Source organism: Erpetoichthys calabaricus, chromosome 5, assembly GCF_900747795.2.
Source record: "Erpetoichthys calabaricus chromosome 5, fErpCal1.3, whole genome shotgun sequence".
NCBI classification, from domain to species: Eukaryota; Metazoa; Chordata; class Cladistia; order Polypteriformes; family Polypteridae; genus Erpetoichthys; species Erpetoichthys calabaricus.
In genome coordinates, this window is record NC_041398.2 from 147,752,334 (window position 1) to 147,771,074 (window position 18,741).

Sequence of the window (18,741 nt, forward strand, 5' to 3'; positions counted from 1 at the left end):
TTCTTTATGATTACAATGGCTTTGTTTGATTTTAACTTTTTATATTTTCTGTATTTTCTGGTGCTTTAAGTTATGTTTATAATGTGCTTTTTTATTTATTGTTTGTTTGGTATCCTTGAGTGCTTAGAAAGGTGCCTTTGCATAAATAAAATGTATTATTATTATGAAGTGTTTTCTGTATAGTTCTGACCATGTTTTGATGCCTAATGCATGCTCAGCCTGCCCGGAAAGGGGGTCACTCTTTGAATTACACATCCCAAGAGTTCCTCATTAACTCCTATAAGGTTTTAGGGACTTTTTTCCTTGTCTTTCACAGACAGTCTAAGGATGAGGTGTGACAAACAGGGCCTGTTAAAGCCCATTGAGACATTTGATGTGTGATTTAGGACTATAGAGAAATGCACTGTTGTATATTTGTTACATTTTTCTGTTGTCTATTTTGTTAGCCTAGAAGAACTTTGAGCTGGACTCACCTTTGTATGAAAATGGGACATATAAATAATATCTTTTTGAAGAAATATCCTATTGAACAAATATTGTAATGAGCGGAAGAAATTTTAAATTGTTTTCCATCAAAGGCAAAGTTTTCAAGGTTGTTAACGGCTCTGTTTCACTTGATACATGCTTTGTATTTCACCTTGTAACAGCAAAAAACAAAGTCAACACAAAATGACATTTGCAGTAAGTAGCTCTCTCAATAATATCACTTTGCAAGGGCAAACAAATTTGAAGTCAAAAGAAAACAATTATTAAATCCACACAACTTTGGGAATTGTATGTATTCTGTGCATTATTTGGAATGTTGAGAGATGCTAGCATTAGCATATTCAGTATGATGGGCACAGATTATCATTTGATGAGGACCCATCACACACACATTTCCAGAAAGACAGAAGCACAGAACCACTGGAGCTGAGGTGAGCATTACCAGAATATACATCCCAGCCTTAGAAGGTGTGAAAAATGGTCTATTAGGATAAAAAAAAATAAAGGAAACACCATCTCAAAAGTAACAAATTTTTCTGAAAGTCTTAACAGTGTTTAAATGATGGAAAATCATCAAATGGGGAGGAGATGGAGAAACTTAAGTTGAAGGAAGTGAAGTCTCCTCAATGTTATCAACAATGTATGAGGAATGAAACAATTTGAGATTTCACAGTTGTGAAGTCATTAATGACATCTCATTTAACACAAAAGATAATTAATGACAAACTTTACTTACAAGCTCGTATTCAATGAACAAGATTGCAAAACTGTCAATCTTTCTTGGTTCATCATTACACACAAGTAATTTCTCAAGGATTTCAGACTGTTGTTTTTATAATGACCACTCAGTCAGTCACAGTGGAATAACTGAAATCTGGACAAGGTCGAAGTCAGCTTTTATTCTTTGGTGGGCTGTGGGGCACTAGAAGCAGGGAGCTGATTGCCTAACGGCCCACTTTAAGTCATTATGCACTCCCACCTTCTGTAACCCTGCGCTGTTGTTGCTGCTGTTCTTGGCAATATTGTTACTAATAGTGACATTACAAAAGCAATACATTTCTTCACAGAATGGCCCTAAAATGCCAATGCCTGCTCCTGTTTTCCCCTGTTATTGGTGCCCCTGCTCTGGTGAGTTAAATCATTAATTAGTTTAGCATTAGTTTTCTTCATGTTTAAATACTGAAGATTATGCTGAAACAGTAAACAGAGTCTGAGACTCTCAAGATGGTGAATGTGTTATTACCTAATTTACGTTAAATTTTCCTTTTTACATACTGGATCTTGTGTTACTTTATTGTAGGTCTTCTATGTTAACTTGTCCTTGACTTTTGAAAGTGGAGACATGAAATGAGGAGGGGGTCTCTGTCATTGGCTAATTTATGAAAATGTTCTCCAGGTATTTTGGAAGGGCTTTTTTGATTGGTTAACTAGATGGACTAGTTTTTCTGTAATGCATCGGTATGTGTTTTTAACTTTTGAAAAGAACTGAAGAAACCAAAAAGATTTACAGTATATGCTACTCTTCATTAAAGGAGAAAATGCTATAAAAGTATTTCAACTTTAGATGCAAACACTGAAATATCACAAGTTCAAATAGCACTCAGGGGCTATTTTTGAGCTTGTCGTTTACAAAGACTGAAGAAGGTGATTGCCTTAATGGTTTAGAGCTCACAGCACAGGGGAAGCAAAAAGCTAATGGTGTGTGGAGTAGAAAACAGAAAAATGGAAAACATTAAAAAGCTTTGCCCTCCTAGATGGACCCTATGCTCTCAGCTACAGAGAGGACATAATTTCATCTAAAACTTTAGTTGTTACTCTTTCAAATTCAAAATTGCTGTCATGGATTCAAGTGTAGTTGAAACTTTTTTTCTTTTTGACTAGGGTTAAATTTCTTTGTTTCTTTGATCCGTCCATTTTGCATCATAGAGTTCTTCTTAAAAATCGGTTGAAAAAGTTTTTTGTTGAGATAAATACATTGTAGTAAATTTCCTTACATTGTACTTTTCAAAAAACTTTTGACCTTACGTTTCTTTACTACTTTAAAATGAATTAGAAAATAAATTTTTTGAAAGATGCTCAGGTTTTAGATCATAGTGATTTGCAGAGGGAAAAATATATGAAAAAATACATCAATTTTAAAACTGGACTAGTGCTGTCAGGCCAGAAGTACACAGTACAGCCTCTATTTTCCAGCACTGTGCAAAAAAAAAAAAAAAATAAGAAAGAAATGACAAACACTTTAAAGATGTTGAGTGCATTCATCACAGGGCAAAAAGCCAAAAAGTGTAGCCTTTCTCATCCAAAATGTAAGAACTGCACACAAAGGATTGCTATATATTTGCCAGTGAACAGTGAAATTGCCTTTGGTTTCTATAAGTAGCTCGAAAATGAAAGATTTCAAAAATTGTTGCAAGAAATGTCTGTGAGTCATTGGCTGTAAAGAATTTGTCCCTTGACATGTAATGAATTACAGTTTTCTAAAAACTGACATTGTATGTTATTTACCTAAGAGAAGTCCCTTCTCCGTATTCACTAATTACAAATATGCAAAATACTGCATCCTTTATATCTCCTACCTGCTGGACATATACATTTCCATGGCAACTTTTGGCAATATGTCATGTCAACTATTGAGGTTTCCGAGCCAACAACTTTATACTGTATCTTTAATGAGAACAATGTCACAGTCCCTTTTACAACTCACTCAGGGACAATTATTTTCTCCATGAAAACAGTAAACTGTCAGGACCATTTGAAATGCTTAACAAGCTACATCAGCAAAAACACTTGTATAGTGCTCAATATAAACAAGAAGACCATTGTTGTGTCATGTAAGAATCAAAAAGAGGGCAAGTTTGATTTATCAGCATTGAATAACGCAAAAACTTAATTAGTATGAAACACATACTAACACAAACAATTTCCCTCATTATTTAAACGTAGCGTAGAACTTTTAAAAAATGAATGTCTTCCTTTGGCACAGAGCTGGTCAAATCAAAACTAAGCACAAATATTTTTTGACTGGATAATAACAAGTATACTGTATATCCTGAGATGAGCACATTCATTATAAATAGTGGCAAAGAAGATGGAGGCAATCTGTACCTCAAGGCTGAAGAACAGCATCTGGGCTTCCAGAATTCGATGATTCCCTTTACAGCAGTGGTATAGGGCTTTATCAGAAGCATTAAAGGAAACAAAACTGAAAGAAACTGACAAATTAGAAACAAATGGGGTTGAAAGAAACATAAGTGATTAAAGTGTGAATTAAGGATGAAATACAACTCATACCTGGAAAAAAATAGCCAAGGACTGGTCATTCATAAAGCAAAAAACAAAGGTAATGCCTGTATAAGAGGCTAAAAAATTTAAATGGTTTTAAGCACCTGAAATAAACTAAATGCTTGCTTCATTACTCAAGCATGAAATTGGAGCACAGTCAAAGCTGTTTGTAGGTAGTCAAAATGTACAGTAATGTGAAAAGAACTAAAAAGAACTTCACAGAATAATGATCAGTTTTACAGTACATTTTAGTATACACTATCCCAAAAATATTGGTATTAGGTTAGCAAAAACAATGACTCTTAGAGGTTTATGAACATCTTTATCATATATGTACAGTATGTAACATATACAGTATGCTACTTTTCGACAATTTCCCAAAAATCTCTTTAATTGTCCATTTTATGAATATAAAGTACTTATTTATTAACCCTGCCTATGTAGTCACTTAGCAATAAACATAAACCATTTAAAAAATAATTTATTGAACAATACTTTCTATTATAAGGTGATGGTTTTGCTCCTCTGGTTGGATGAAAATAACTTGTGAAAGTTAACATGAAGTAAACATGACATCGTTATTTAAGAAACAACTAAACCACAGTTTATATAGAAGCAGAAAATGAGTTACTTATTGTTTCTAAGAAGAACTCGGAAGAAATGATAGACATATGCCATGAAAGAAAGCACATAGTTTTCTGAAGAAGAAGAACTTGTTCTTCCATTAGATGACAACAAATGTTGTATACAAAGGCTTGTGGCAGCCATTCCAGGAGCAAGAAAAAAACAAAAGTAGGACAAGACAGTGAAAGGATAAAGTGCCTGCACATTCCTGTACTGTCAAGCTGGGTTTGAGACAGACTACAAGAAAAGGATGGATTAGTAGATAAAACCTTAAATAAAGCAAAGCCCAGAACCAAAAAGACAATCAACCGTGTGCCTAAGCCAAATCTAAAATCAGAATCAAAAACAAAGAGTCAGTAGACAGGGAACTAAATAAACAGCACTAACAAGAGAGTTTTTAGAAGTATCCACACACTTGGAGAAAGTCAGCATAAATATTGTCACAGTGATGACACCATGTGATGCAACTTCTGGGAAATGTCCCTTAGCAACCCATCAGCAGCAGCGCAGTGTAAAAATGGCAGCATAAATGGCCTGCTTAGCCTTAACACCAGCCTAATATACACCCTCTGATCTAAGATCAGACATTTTAACATTTCCTTCTTCCATCCCTTCCTCCTCATCTTTACTAGTGTTCTCCTTTCTCAATGTTAAATTGACGCTGGCTGTGTACTAGCAGACACTTGGCGCACTTTGTGCACATCGGCATCATGTTTTATAAGTAAGGGCAGAACATAACCATTGATGAACATTTGTAAGCTTTTCTTTATTTGGAGAAATATTATCCTTGATTACCAGGGAAAGACAAATGTTGCCAGCTGATTAAACTGCTTTTTATGATTGTAGCAGCAGTACATTTGTGTAATGTGTGAACATTTGATGTATATTAATCTGTGCAATGTTAATGTATATGCTGGGATTGTCTCTTTAAACAGTTTTGCCTCTAAGCATGGAGGAGTATAAATGGGTTCCTGTGTAGACAGGAAGTCATTCCTTATTGGCCATATTTAAAGGAAATATGGGAATTACCCAGGAAGAGATAAAACCAAACATGTAGGACAACTGATGAAAGCCAGTGACAGGATGAAAGAAAGCCAAATGGTAATGGACTGCAATTACACTTTCAAATGGAGGATTATGTGCCAATGTGGCAGTTGAGGATGGGAGTGGAAGCATGCTTCTGAAAACAACATGGTCTAATATGGTATTCACCTTCTTGGAAAAGGAACTGGAAGGAACTGTCTAGTCTATTTTTAAGGCTGTTCACTTTGAGCCTACAGAGGACTGGTCTTTATATTTGTTATATGTGTTACAGAAGACTTTTGTTATATGCCTTAATAGGGCTGTTCTACGTGTCTTGTTTATTGAATGTTTGTGGAGTTAAGTTTGTAGACAATAATATAATAAACTGACTCCATTATCACTGAATTGTACTGACTTTTATTGTTATTGTCACTTATTTATTGTATATATATTGATATTGAGTTAGTATGCACTTTAGAAACTGAGGGATTTGTATTTGGCCTTTACCCTTCCCATCCTTCCCAACCCATCCTTGGGTATTTCAGGGTGTGTTATATGATTAAATACTGAAGTAGTTTTATGCTACACTGCAACTTTGGAAAGCCGATTACATAGTTGTATCCCATTCAGTCCTTTTCTCTCCCAGTATGCAACGTGGGAAATGTACATTCAATAAAACAAAAGAAAACTATGTAAAGTGTCACTGTAAAGACGCCAAAAAATCTCTGATGACTGCTAATACAGTCTATTTTGAACTAAGCGTACATTTCACTTGACATTTAAGAATGTTTGCATTTCTATAGAAATATGCAAGCATGGTTGTACATTTTTAAAAACGTTTTCTGCCAAAAAAACACAGATTCTACTTTAGTTGTTATTTTATGTACCCAGCTGATTAACACATTTCTCATGCTTGCCTATTATATTGGCCTTGCTTCTGTCTCCATTTCTAATTAAAAATGTGTTTCCATTCTGCCCAGGCAGTATACCTGCAGGGCTGCCTCAGTTGCCATGTGGACGATTGCCCATTTTATCCCTGGTGGTTCTTGGGTGTTTCAGCTACTAGACTATCCAGGGCAACCAGTACACATGAAAAGAAATACCAGCTCTCTAACATATGTCAATACTGCTAATGCATCCTTGTTTAGGTCACTGCTGGTCCCTGCTGCCTTTCAGTATTATCCTGTCCTGCTTGTAATATCCCTGTTGATAACCCGCTCATAACTATATATGTAGTATCTATAGTACATATTGTGCCTCAAGTATGAAAAAAGCTGTGCTTTCGCTTTCTGCAGGTGGTTTAGTTACAAATAAAATACATTTTCTATCAAACTTAAGTCAGAAAGATGCCGGATCAGCTACATGTCAGCTGACTTAATGCTCGAGTCTCATATCTCACGGTATTGTACTCCATATTTTCTCAATCACAAAAGGGAAGACACAAGTCTAGAATTTGCATTTAAACAAGCATGACTTGTGCTGTAGGTGATGAATTTCATAAAGAACAAGAGACACCACTTTGAAGACTCTACATTTTACAATAAAAATGACTTTTTATACTGAGCTATATCACATTACATCACTCCTGACTATATAGAAGAGTTGGTTGTTCTACAGTCTTGGGGAAAGACTGCTGCCTCATTTACTCACATGTTTAGGCAGTTCTGAAAAAACTAAGGAGTGCATTTTAAAATGTTTCTGTTGATTAAATGTGGCTGAAGATGTGGAATAATTATGAAAATTTTGTCTAGATTGTAAGATAGTGTCTGTACACCATTAAGACATATTCTGATAATATTATTTCCTTTTGAGAGAGTTGGAATGGATATCATTGGGCAATTACTCAGTAGTAAAAATGGGTATCAATGCATTCAAGTGATGCGGGCTATACAATAAGATATCTGGAAGTGGCAAACTTGTGAAAGGCAAATTCATCTAGCAATATAAGGACACTAAATGAAGTTTTCATTCAAAAATTATGTAAAACTCTTTCTATTAAAAAGTAATGAATTAATTTAATTTTTGCAACAAGGGTGTGATATTTTTAGTTAACATTTTTCTGTTACTGTTTCACATTCATAAATATACTATATGTATTGTGACGGGCAGACGGGTCCCATGCCCGGCTTGGACGCCCCTTCAACACTGGAGCAGCCATGGGATGCACTCTACGTCCCCCGGAACGCATGATGGCAGCCCTCCTGGGTTACATCGGGGCCACAGGTGTGGGACTTCAGGACTCAGACCTGTTGGGTTCCGTGGCCCAATGTGGTTCCTGGAGGAGCTGCATGGCTTAACGAGCCTCTGTGGGCTGGAATGCAGCCACACCCGGAAGTGTAGCCTAATTAGGCCAATTACCACCTGGAGCACTTCCAGGAGGGCTACAAAAAGAGCCTGCAGCCACTACTCAAGGGCCAGAGTCGGAAGGTGGAGGACGAAGCTAGACGGGAGGAGTGGTGGTTCCAGAAAAGTGTTTTGTGTTGCCTTAAAGTGCTTTTGGAACTGTGTATTGCCTGTGGGGTTCACGGGGAAGACGTGCCCCACAGGTGAAGAAAAATAAAAGTGTTTTACATGTGCCTCAGTGTAAGTCTGTGTTGGGTCGGGCGCTATATAGCGTCCATATCACAGTATATAATGTGAATCTGTGTCTGCTATATAAGAATATATTGAATTGTATGGGTGAAGAAGGCAGTATTATAAAGTGGCTTTAGTGCTCAGTGAAAGAAATCTTTGGTCTCTCTCTTTGCAATTGTACTGCTCTTTCAAGGACAAAAAAATCGCCTGTCTCTGAATTCAATGGAAAATATTGTCAATTAATCTCTTCATTAAAAGAAGGAAAAGTAATATAAAACTAGTGTAATCACATGCTTAAAAGTTTTAAATAACACACTTCTATCAAAATTGTTCACCATAATGTCATTTTCAGTCCATTAAAATGACCACAGAAACTGGAATACACAAAGCACAGTTATGCAGAGATTTCAGTTAAATGCTGTAATTATCCACTAATTGAGAGATGGGTTGCAGTGAAAACCTGTCAATACCGTAGTCTTTGAACATCAGGCTTGTACACTTTTATTATGCAGAACATAGTGTAAATGAAAAAGAATGACTAGAAAATGTTCTTTCCCTGAAACATTTTCAGTAATTGAAGTGAACGCCTTGTCTTCTGACTTCAGGCAATAAATAAGCATTTTTGGTTAAAAGTAAATTGAATGAATTAATCTGACAGGTTATAAATAATATCCAGAAATGCAAATGGATAAAACGTATTATAAAGAACCATATGCTGTTTATATTTGAAAGATTTGTAAAAGTGCAGGAACAAAATAATGAATAAAAAAATGTTTTCAAAGAACGCTACACTTCTGCAATGAAAAACAAAAAACATTCAATGACTGACAATAATCCTTTAGCATTAAAGAACAATTAATTACAATTTTCAAATGTTTAAAAAAAGTATGATTTTAGCACATTCTGACATTTTATTTGCAATGCACTAATGTAGGTTTAGCTTCCATTGAAACCAAACTAAAAACTTGTTTTTTTCTGAACAAATGGACTTTTTCCATTTAAGAAAAATAACAATTTGAAATTTCAGTTAACTGTTCTACTGAAACCAAGAGGAATGACATAAGAGCCAGAGGCGTAGCCAGGGTTTTCAGCACCCGGGGACAACTGAAGATTTCGCGCCCCCTTCTGTTTGCAAAAATGCAATGGGGAAGAGAAAGAAACATCAATTTGGTGCCCCATGGATGCTGCGCCCGGGGACAGATGTCCCCCCTTGCCCCCCCCAGCTACGCCACTGATAAGAGCCACCATTGTAAAATATTACATAAAACAAATAAGGGCAGAAAAGAATGTCACTTTATTTTTATAGTACCTTTAAATAACCAGAGTTAAACCAAAGTGCTATTGTAGGGCAAAGTAGGCATTGCCCATTGTGCTAGGCTTTAGTGGCACCTGTTAAGTCAGAAGATTTACTGGACATCCAGCTGCACCTTCCAACATTTGCAATTTAAACTAAGTGACTTAACTCCTGCTTGTACCAGGATTTGCCTGTACTTTATCTGATAAAAAAAAGGTATAAATCAGAGTTGAGTTGACATCTTTCCAGAGGAACCTGTGCAAACATTTTGAGCCAGAATGCACAAAATGTACTCAAGCAAAAACAAAGAAATATAATTTAAGGAATGATAACTCTGATGGATAGAAGAACTTGTCTATCAGGAGAACATGATTTAATAACTAAAGAGTGAATTTAATCCAATCAGGATAAGTTATACATTACAGTAAAACTCTCTGTACCATCTGAAAGATTATCTGGCTCTCTCATGTGGTTCTCTCAAGGTAAACTCCCATGGGAGCTCTGCTCTCACTCACTAAAATGACTGAAAACCTCTAAACCCTGCTCTCTGAAACTAAAAGCTGACGAGCCGTTCTCTGTTAGGCGAGCTGAGAACTGAAGACCTCTTTCTCTTTGTGAATCAGAAATTGACAATTTCTCTGATAAACCATGCTGTGGGCCAGTGAAATGAAAAGGCTACAAAACACCCTTTACTTCAAAAAGGGAACTTCAGCATCTCTTACATCTAGAGTAATGCATTTCCCTATGAAGTTGCAGATGACACAGCAAAGGACCTAACAGTAGAAAGAAAACTGACAAAGCAGCACCACAGAACACCACAAACAAAGAATCATGAAGCAAAGAGCACTCCATTGCAAGAAGAATCCTCCACTTGAACATTGAGAAACAACAAAGCAACAATTCCACACAACATCATACATCATCCTGTGGAACTTGACCCGGACACAGACAGACACGTTGTAATCATCCCACACACATTTATTGAGGCGTTCCATATTTACAAATCACTCACAGACCTCCAATACCCCACAGTCCAGGCCAGCACAATGCCTTCTCTCTCTCTATGTCTTCAGACCGCCTCCTTCTCTCCTCCAGAAACCTTGTCCTTCTTCCACCCGACTCAAGTCCCTCTCTGAAGGGAGGCGGCCCCTTTAAATAAGCACCCGGATGTGCTTCAGGTTTGTTCCCGGCAATCTCCCACTAACACACCCCAGTGTGGCAGAAGTGCCGGCTGTCTCCCCGGAAGCACTCTGGGTGTCCCTGTTCCTATTCCCCCCAGCACTTCCTGGTGTGGCGGAAGTGCTGAGGTCCAGGGTCCTCCAGGTATTGGGGTCCCCCGGCGGTGACCATGGGCCCCTACAGGGTCAAGCTTCCCAGCTCTGTACCCGTGGCCCCCAGGGTGGTCACCCCCTCGAGGTCTGGAGGAGGCACAAGCCCTCCTCCGGTCTTCTCGGGTGTCCCGGCTGGGTACCTCCCCCATCCGGGTACCACAATCCTTAAAGACTTGGTGTTATAAAACTAGCTATCTAGTAATAAGTTAGAATTCTAAATAGCAAGTAAACAGCCAGGTTATTCTGTGCTATATGATGGTCTGTCTGGTCTGTATCCTATCTTAAATGTCAATATACAGTATATGTGCAGCTATCATATTTTGATAAACCTTGTGTTTATCAATAAATTGAATTATTTTGTTTCTTAAAACAAATACGCTTCAGTTACCTTGATATACGTAAATGCCAGAGACCTGCCTCCTACAACAGAGAAAGGTAAGGTAAATAAAGTAGGAGCCTTGCCGAATTATTTGATTAATTACCTGTATTGCCAAAGGCAGAAATGATACATATTAAGCAAGTTAAAAATAATTTTTCCAATCTAACATTTATTGGCATCCCTCTTGGGGACACACAAAAAAAATCACTCTCTTTCCTACATAATACAACATTGTAAAACATAATTAACTAAAATACAATTAAAAGCAAATAAAAGTTATAATAATAATGTATGCAAACAAAACTCATTTATTAATAAAAAAGGAAAGGCTCAAAAAAAGAAGAAAAACCTGTTAGTTTTAAAGGAACTAACAGAAGAAGAAGCAGTCCTAATAAACAGAGGTAGACTGTTCCAGAAATGCAGGGCGGCTACTGAAAGCGTCCTTAGATTTCAAATGAGAATGAGGAATAGCCCTAGAAGTAACTGTCCTGAAGGCCTTAGAGATCATGAGGCCAATGCTGGACGAAGTAGCTCTATGAGATAACAGGGAGCCTGATCATTCAGAGCCTTCTAAACTAAGAGCAAAACCTTAAATTGAATTCTGTATCTCACATGAAGCCACAAAGTACAATGCATCTGCTTAGTGCCAGTGAGCATTATAGCAGCTGCATCCTGCATTGGTCATAGCCAAGGTAATGTCCAAGTAAAGTGCATTGCAAATCCAGTTGGGAGGTAATGAAAATGTAAATGATTATCTCTAAGTTCCTAAAAGAGAGAAAAGACTTGAGCTCAGAAATTATTTTAAGATAATAAAAATTGCTTCTTACAACTGAATTCACCTGACTCAAAAATTTGAACTTGGAATAAAGAATAAAAACCAAACAGTCTTACCAATCGATTTGGGTATTAAATGCTCAAAGCTTCACTTTATAATCAACTCACTTTTGTTTTCATTAAGCTGAAGAAAACTCTCTGCCACCATTTATTGAGTATCCAAAGAGGTCAGGCATGGATAAATTTATATATCATCTGCATAGCAGTAATACATAATATTGTGCTTCTTCGTGATATCTGGCAAGGGAATCATGTAAGGAAAGTGCAATAATGGGACCCAAAACAGAACCCTGAAAAACTCCACATGCCAACAAAGCAGAAGAAGTCTAGCAATCACCAATTTTAATAGAGAGCGACCTGTCCTTGAGATATAGGAGGCAGCATAATGAAGAGGGACGCCTCAAGCCTGGACAAACTGGTGAGGAAGGCAGGCTCTATTGCAGGCACGGAGCTGGACAGTTTGACATCCGTGGCAGAGCGACGGGCGCTGAGCAGGCTCCTGTCAATAATGGAGAATCCACTGCTCCACTGACAGACTGAGGAGATCGTTTCTTCCCCACACTATGAGACTCTTCAATTCCACCCGGGTGGGGGGGGGGGGGGGGGGTGTAAACATTAACACTACACAAGATTATTGACTGTTATACCTGACTCGCACTCTCCACCTTGCATTTTTTAACTTGCACTGCATTTTTATCACTATTTAATTAATATTGTTTTTATCAGTATGCTGCTGCTGGAGTATGTAAATTTCCCCTTGGGGATTAATAAAGTATCTATCTATCTATCTATCTATCTATCTATCTATCTATCTATCTATCTATCTATCTATCTATGATGTAAACCACTTCAAGGTTGTCCCAGATGGATGCCAGTCATAAGTTTTAAATGTCTCAACAAAATAAAATGGTCAATTTTATGAAAAGCTGAGATCAAGAGTCAGTGATAAGGAGTATATCATTTATCACTCTTACAAAACAGATTCCATGTTGTTCTGGACCTGGGTGAATTCTCATGGTGAGCTTATTAGTTTCATATACAAAGCCATTTCAGTGAAATCTGCAAGTGTCACAGAAGAAAAAAATATCAAAACAAGATGACAAGAAAGTGAGACAAATCATGTCTTAAAATAATAAACTTAGCTGTTAATTATATCTTAGACTTTCTATATTTAAAAAATAAGATATTTTTCAAGTTCAATTTACTTCTTCTTAATCATGGTATATTTTAATTTGCCTCATAAAATTGTGTTCTAATTTGAAACAATTTTTATAAATTTAAAAAAATTCATTGTCAGTTCTTGAAGTTAACAACTGGCTAATAGATACAAGGGTTCATAGGTGAATGAGAAAAACTTTAAAACTTACTGAATATGTATACTTTTCAAGCCAAAAATGTATTTCAGTATTGATTTGTGTCTTGAGATTGAACATATTGCAAAACAGCATATCCAGGTCATTTTAAGGAGGAAAAAAAAATTAAATTGTTGTGAGATTCAGTCATTTTAAAAAGAGACCATGCATTTTGCTCCACTGCTTGTCCTCTTCCATGACATCATTCAGAGCTGAGGTGACTTAATAACTTAATTACTTCCATTCACATTGAATGTTGATGCCCAGATGTAAAACAACTAGGCAATAATAACTGAAAAAGTTACATTTATCTTCTTCTTCTTTCGACTGCTCCCATCAGGGGTTGCCACAACGAATCATCTTTTTCCATATTTTCTTGTCTTCTGCATGTTGCTCTATCATGAAAAAGTTACACTTATGAACGATTATATTCTTCCACTAAACGGAAGCTTATTTCACTATTTTACGGACTGCTTTAACCATGTGGCAACACGCGCTCCTCCCTCACTCCGCTCACCTGGCCTCAGAGGCAAACTCCTCACCAGAGGCAGTGCATCAGAAGCACAGTCTTAGCTGACATTTTTCTATTAAACATGCATACTGTACTAGTAATAGATAGGTTACAGGCTCAGTAAGTATTGAGTCTCCAGTGAGCACTCTCACCTCCCAGCCCCTAGGTTCTGCCACTGACGCCACTGCTTGCGGAGCTCCTTTTATGCCAGCACAGAGCTCTCATTCCTGTCTCACAGTGCCAGGGTCTGCAGGAATTTTACACATTCACCCTGCGTATTTACAGATTAATTGGTATGTACGAGTGTCAGTGATTTTACTCAATGAAACACATATCCTAAGTTCTTTTATTACCATATACACAGTAACAGCAACTCATTACGCATTAAAAAAGTTGATAATTGATTTGTGTTACTTCAATCTACTCTGTTGTTCATTCTGCCTTCTTCACTGTTGTTACCATGCATACCTAGAACACACAACAGAAACGGAATAGCAGGTGGCTTGGCTCTTTTAAAAATCTAAGGCTTTTATTAAAAAATACAATGCTGCTGTGTAATCACTTCAGATCAGAATTCTTGTGATTTGTACAAAGTACAATGAAGCTCCATTATGCTCTCTTTTCATTATGCTGCTACTTGACATGAATCTCACTCTATTGGCTTTGTAAAATAACAACACAGAATGTAGGTGAAAAATGCCATTTAGGTAGAGATAATCATATGATGCGAGCATGCATCTATCTGTAATTACAAGCCATAGCAGAATATAACTGTTAAAAAAATAGAATTGCAAAGCAAAAATTAGACTTATAAGCAGAACATAGCTTGGCATTAGGAGCTTGAAGGGATTTTCATAACTCCACTCACATCACAAGCTGTAAGCTGACAGACAATCAGGAAATTTATTCTTACCTCAAGAAAACTAGTTCCAAGAATCCGTCATAAAATAATTATTTCTAGTTTCCTCTTTTTATCGCAAGGATACCTCATTAAAGCAGAAGGCATATTTTCTTAAATCAAAGTCTTTGCTGCTTCAAAGTGGATGCATTTGGTAAGTTTCAAGGCTTTTTTATTCACATATGGACCCATGTATCCAGTAGTCCCATTGTAAGTTGCAAGAACAAACAAGTAATGTTTAAAATGTATAAAAAACAATTCACTGCAGTACACAGTTTTATGTGCCAAATTAATATATGCCATATTGTGAGGAAATAAATTTGAAAAATACCAGATGTATCTTTTAGTTAGTGGTAGTGGTTATAGGAGGAGTTCAAAATTTTTACATTTCTGAATATCTTTGAAAATCATTTCTTAGTATGGAAAAAATCGTTTTCAATTCAGATTGAAATTCAGATTCAGATTGATTTCCAAAATGTAGAATATCTGCAAATCCTAAGCTATTTTTTTTTAATTTAGACTAAATAGAAACATGATCAATCCAAGAAACTGGTTGCAATTTCTAATCTTGCACATGTTTGTGTGATGTTTACATGTTCCCCTCAAGTTTGTCTGGGTTTTCCATGGAGACGCTGGCTTCCTCCCCTGAAAACATATGTATTAGATTGAAGGGGACTTTAAATTGGTCCCAAAGTGGATGAGTGTTTACTGCAATACACTGGCATCCTATCTTGCACCTTGTACCCATGGGATAAATTCTAATCCCCAGTAAACCAGTATTGAATTAATCAAATTCAGAGATATGACAACGGTATAGATGGATATCATGGGTGCTGTTCAAGCTGGATTGTGAACTTTGCTGCAGTCATCTGTGCCTTGTATGTGACTGTTTTTATATTACAATAGTGAGGCCCACACAAATGGAAGATTTTTAACATTTTTTTTTTCATTATATACAGTAGCTGTAGGAAAGCAGAAATCCTCATAGGATTTATAAATGCAAATCTGCCTTAGTTCAGCACTAAGGAAACCCATGTTTATACTTTCCCCGGAGGCCAATATGGTCCTGTTAATATAAAGATAACATTCAAATTTAATTTTGCAACATTAGCAGTTTACATGTTTAGTAGTACTCTATGTTTAGTATTTAATTCCTTAAAGAACATATTAAACATTCATTCAGTTTTCCCAGATTGATTATTCTAATACAGAGTCACAGAGAGCCAGAGATTATCCTTGTATCAGTAGCCAACCTTGTCTGGATGGTACTCTATCACAGGGCCCGCTCAATCACACAGACTAATTCAGAGTTGCTAGTCAACATAAGCTGCCCATAAAACTGGAGGACCTGGAGAAATTCCATATACACAAAAGTAGAACATCTCATAAACAGTTCCAGGGCCTGAATTTTAACACAAAACTTAGGAACTGAGAGCTAGTAGAGCTAACTACTGCACTATCATAAAGTCCCCATATTAAAAACAAGTATACATTATATAGTGGGTTCAGAAGATATTCAGACCCATTTACTTCTGCACATATTTTGTGTTGTAGATTTTAATTTTAATGGATAAATTTGCCTTAAGAACCCATAATGACAAAGTGAACAGAAGCTTTCAGAAAGATTTGCAAATGTATTATTGTTTGTATAAGCACTAGCTGTGTTACCTAGTTTTAACCTGGGAATTCTTCTAAGAAAATGGACCTCAATTATAGTGCCATAGATTATTATGTAACTAATATGTACTTTTCTCTCATTGATACCAAAGATGGATATACTTAATACTGTTATGAATGGGGTGGATACTTATCTGATTTGTGCTTTAGATTTGTAGTTAATTTAGATCATGTTGCAGAATTCTTTTTTAATTCTTACTGTTGATCAGTGTCAAAAAATCCACTTAAATCCACTTAGGTTCTAAGTTATATAACAATAAAAACTGAAAACTTCTAAGGAGAAAGGTTACTTTTAATAAGCGACACATACTGTTGTAATAAGCAGTAAATATAATCAATAATATGTTGCAATGATGATGCTGTATAGGGTTTTGCACATGTGTATATTCTGTTTTTTTCTATATTACAGTACCACATTTATAGATAAATCCACTGCCTCTTGCTTTTATACACACATATAAAAATATTTTCAGCTTACAGTAGTAATGTTAGATGCTGCATGGGCTATAAGACCATAAGTTCTGTATTAAGTGTTAACACCCAAACCCATCCAAACTCTGAAGAGTAGGTATATACTGTATAACCAACAATTCCTAGAATTGTTTAATTTTAGATAAAGCTGGAGCAGGATGGGTATTTAGGGTGACTGCATAACAGCTGCTAACCTACCCTGCTTCCTGCTGTCTAGCTGTCACAATAGTTTAAAATCCAAGTGCTGTCATACAAGAGCTCATCAAGCTATCCAGCCTTTCGACCTTTTCTCCAAAACAAGCCACCTGCGTGCTGCTGAAGAACCAAGAACTCAGCAATAACAAAAGAGCCTGGGAAAGGTTTGTGCATTCACTATTCTGATGGTGTGCTGCCTTCTTGTGCAATAACAAATGTTAAACCAGCGTTTAAAGTCAAGCTAAGTGCTGTTTTAAACATTTGAGGGTTTAGACTTTCTGTCACGTATTTTATTTGTGTGTGGAAGGATTAGACAATTAGTAAAGGATGTAAACTGAAGTAGAAGAACTTACTTTTCAAAGAATTGTGTATCTAATTTACAATCGAACAGTCTGCATTAGAAAAAGCTAAATTTAAACCAGTGAGATTTTGTCCTTTGAAGAGTAATATTGGTTCTTCACTAATTTGTTTTCATAAAACAATTAACTTAACCTAAAGTCCAATGTGAACACAGACTGACAAGTGAGTAACAGGTAGATTTACTGCCAGCTGTTGCCATTCGACAGCTTGCAGACCACAGCTGGTGATAAAGCATTACCTAGGAGTCATTCATCTTTTTGTAGATAAAGTGTAATCTGTTTGCCAGAGTTAAATGTTTCTCTTAAGACAGATGCAGACTTTTGTCAGTGGATGTTGTTTTGCATGAATTTGTTTTCAAACAGATGGGTTCTACAACTTCTAAACTACTGCAAAAGATGCACATCATATGTCAATTATTCTGAGACAGATGCCCACTTACATCTCCTTAAAGATAGTATTGGGATCCCCAAGATTATAAGGTGTCATCCCTCCATGCACCTTGCTTAGGATCATGGATGTTTTTACAACGCACAGTTCATTTTACACTATAATGATCAACTTCATGTCCCATTTCTGTCCATTACTGTAATTTTCAAGTGTTCCGTTTTCACTGACATTTTGCTTATTAAAATAGTTGTTGAGCTGAACAAGGAGCTAATGTTTTAACATTTTTAATCCAGATATCCTCATGTGACAAACAATGTCCTTTTTGATTTTACTGTAATTCCTGCTGTTTGTTAATTAAACTGAGGGCTTTGCATACTATCTAGCTTTTTATCATTATGTTCAGTTATCTTTGCTGCTCTTTCTGCAACAAAATTACCTTGTGCTTCAAGGCTGTTTTTTCTTTATTTTCTTACATCATAAACCCTAACAGTTTAAGCAAATTAAAATTATTTATCAAGGTCAATACAGTATGTGTTGTTGTCATTTAAAACGTGCTAAAATTCACCACATGTTATGACAAGTTAATTTTTCTAAACTTCAAAATATTTATGAATAATTTGAAATAAGTATTTATTTTTCCCATGCATGTTGCTTATATTACAGTTACTGGCGAGACTAATGCAATTCATGAAATTATAGAGTATTCAGTTATTGAGATGAGTGATTTTTCACATAATTGTGTTCAATTTACTGTAAAACAATTTCTTGTTTAATTTAGGATGCATTAAATAATTTTTTGAATTACTACAAATGTGAACTAATTTGTTTGAATAATTCAATCATAAGAATAATTGGTTGGATTTAAATCAATAAACTATGTTAAGTTGCATTTTTTGAGGAAATTCATTTTAAATTCCACAATTTAATTAACCTCGAGTTACTCTACTCAAATGGATATTAGGTAATCAAACATTCTAAAATTTATCAGGATTTATAAATTGATATCAGAGGCATATCGGCTTTCAGCTAATTTATAGAAGTACCACTCACAGTATCATACCTT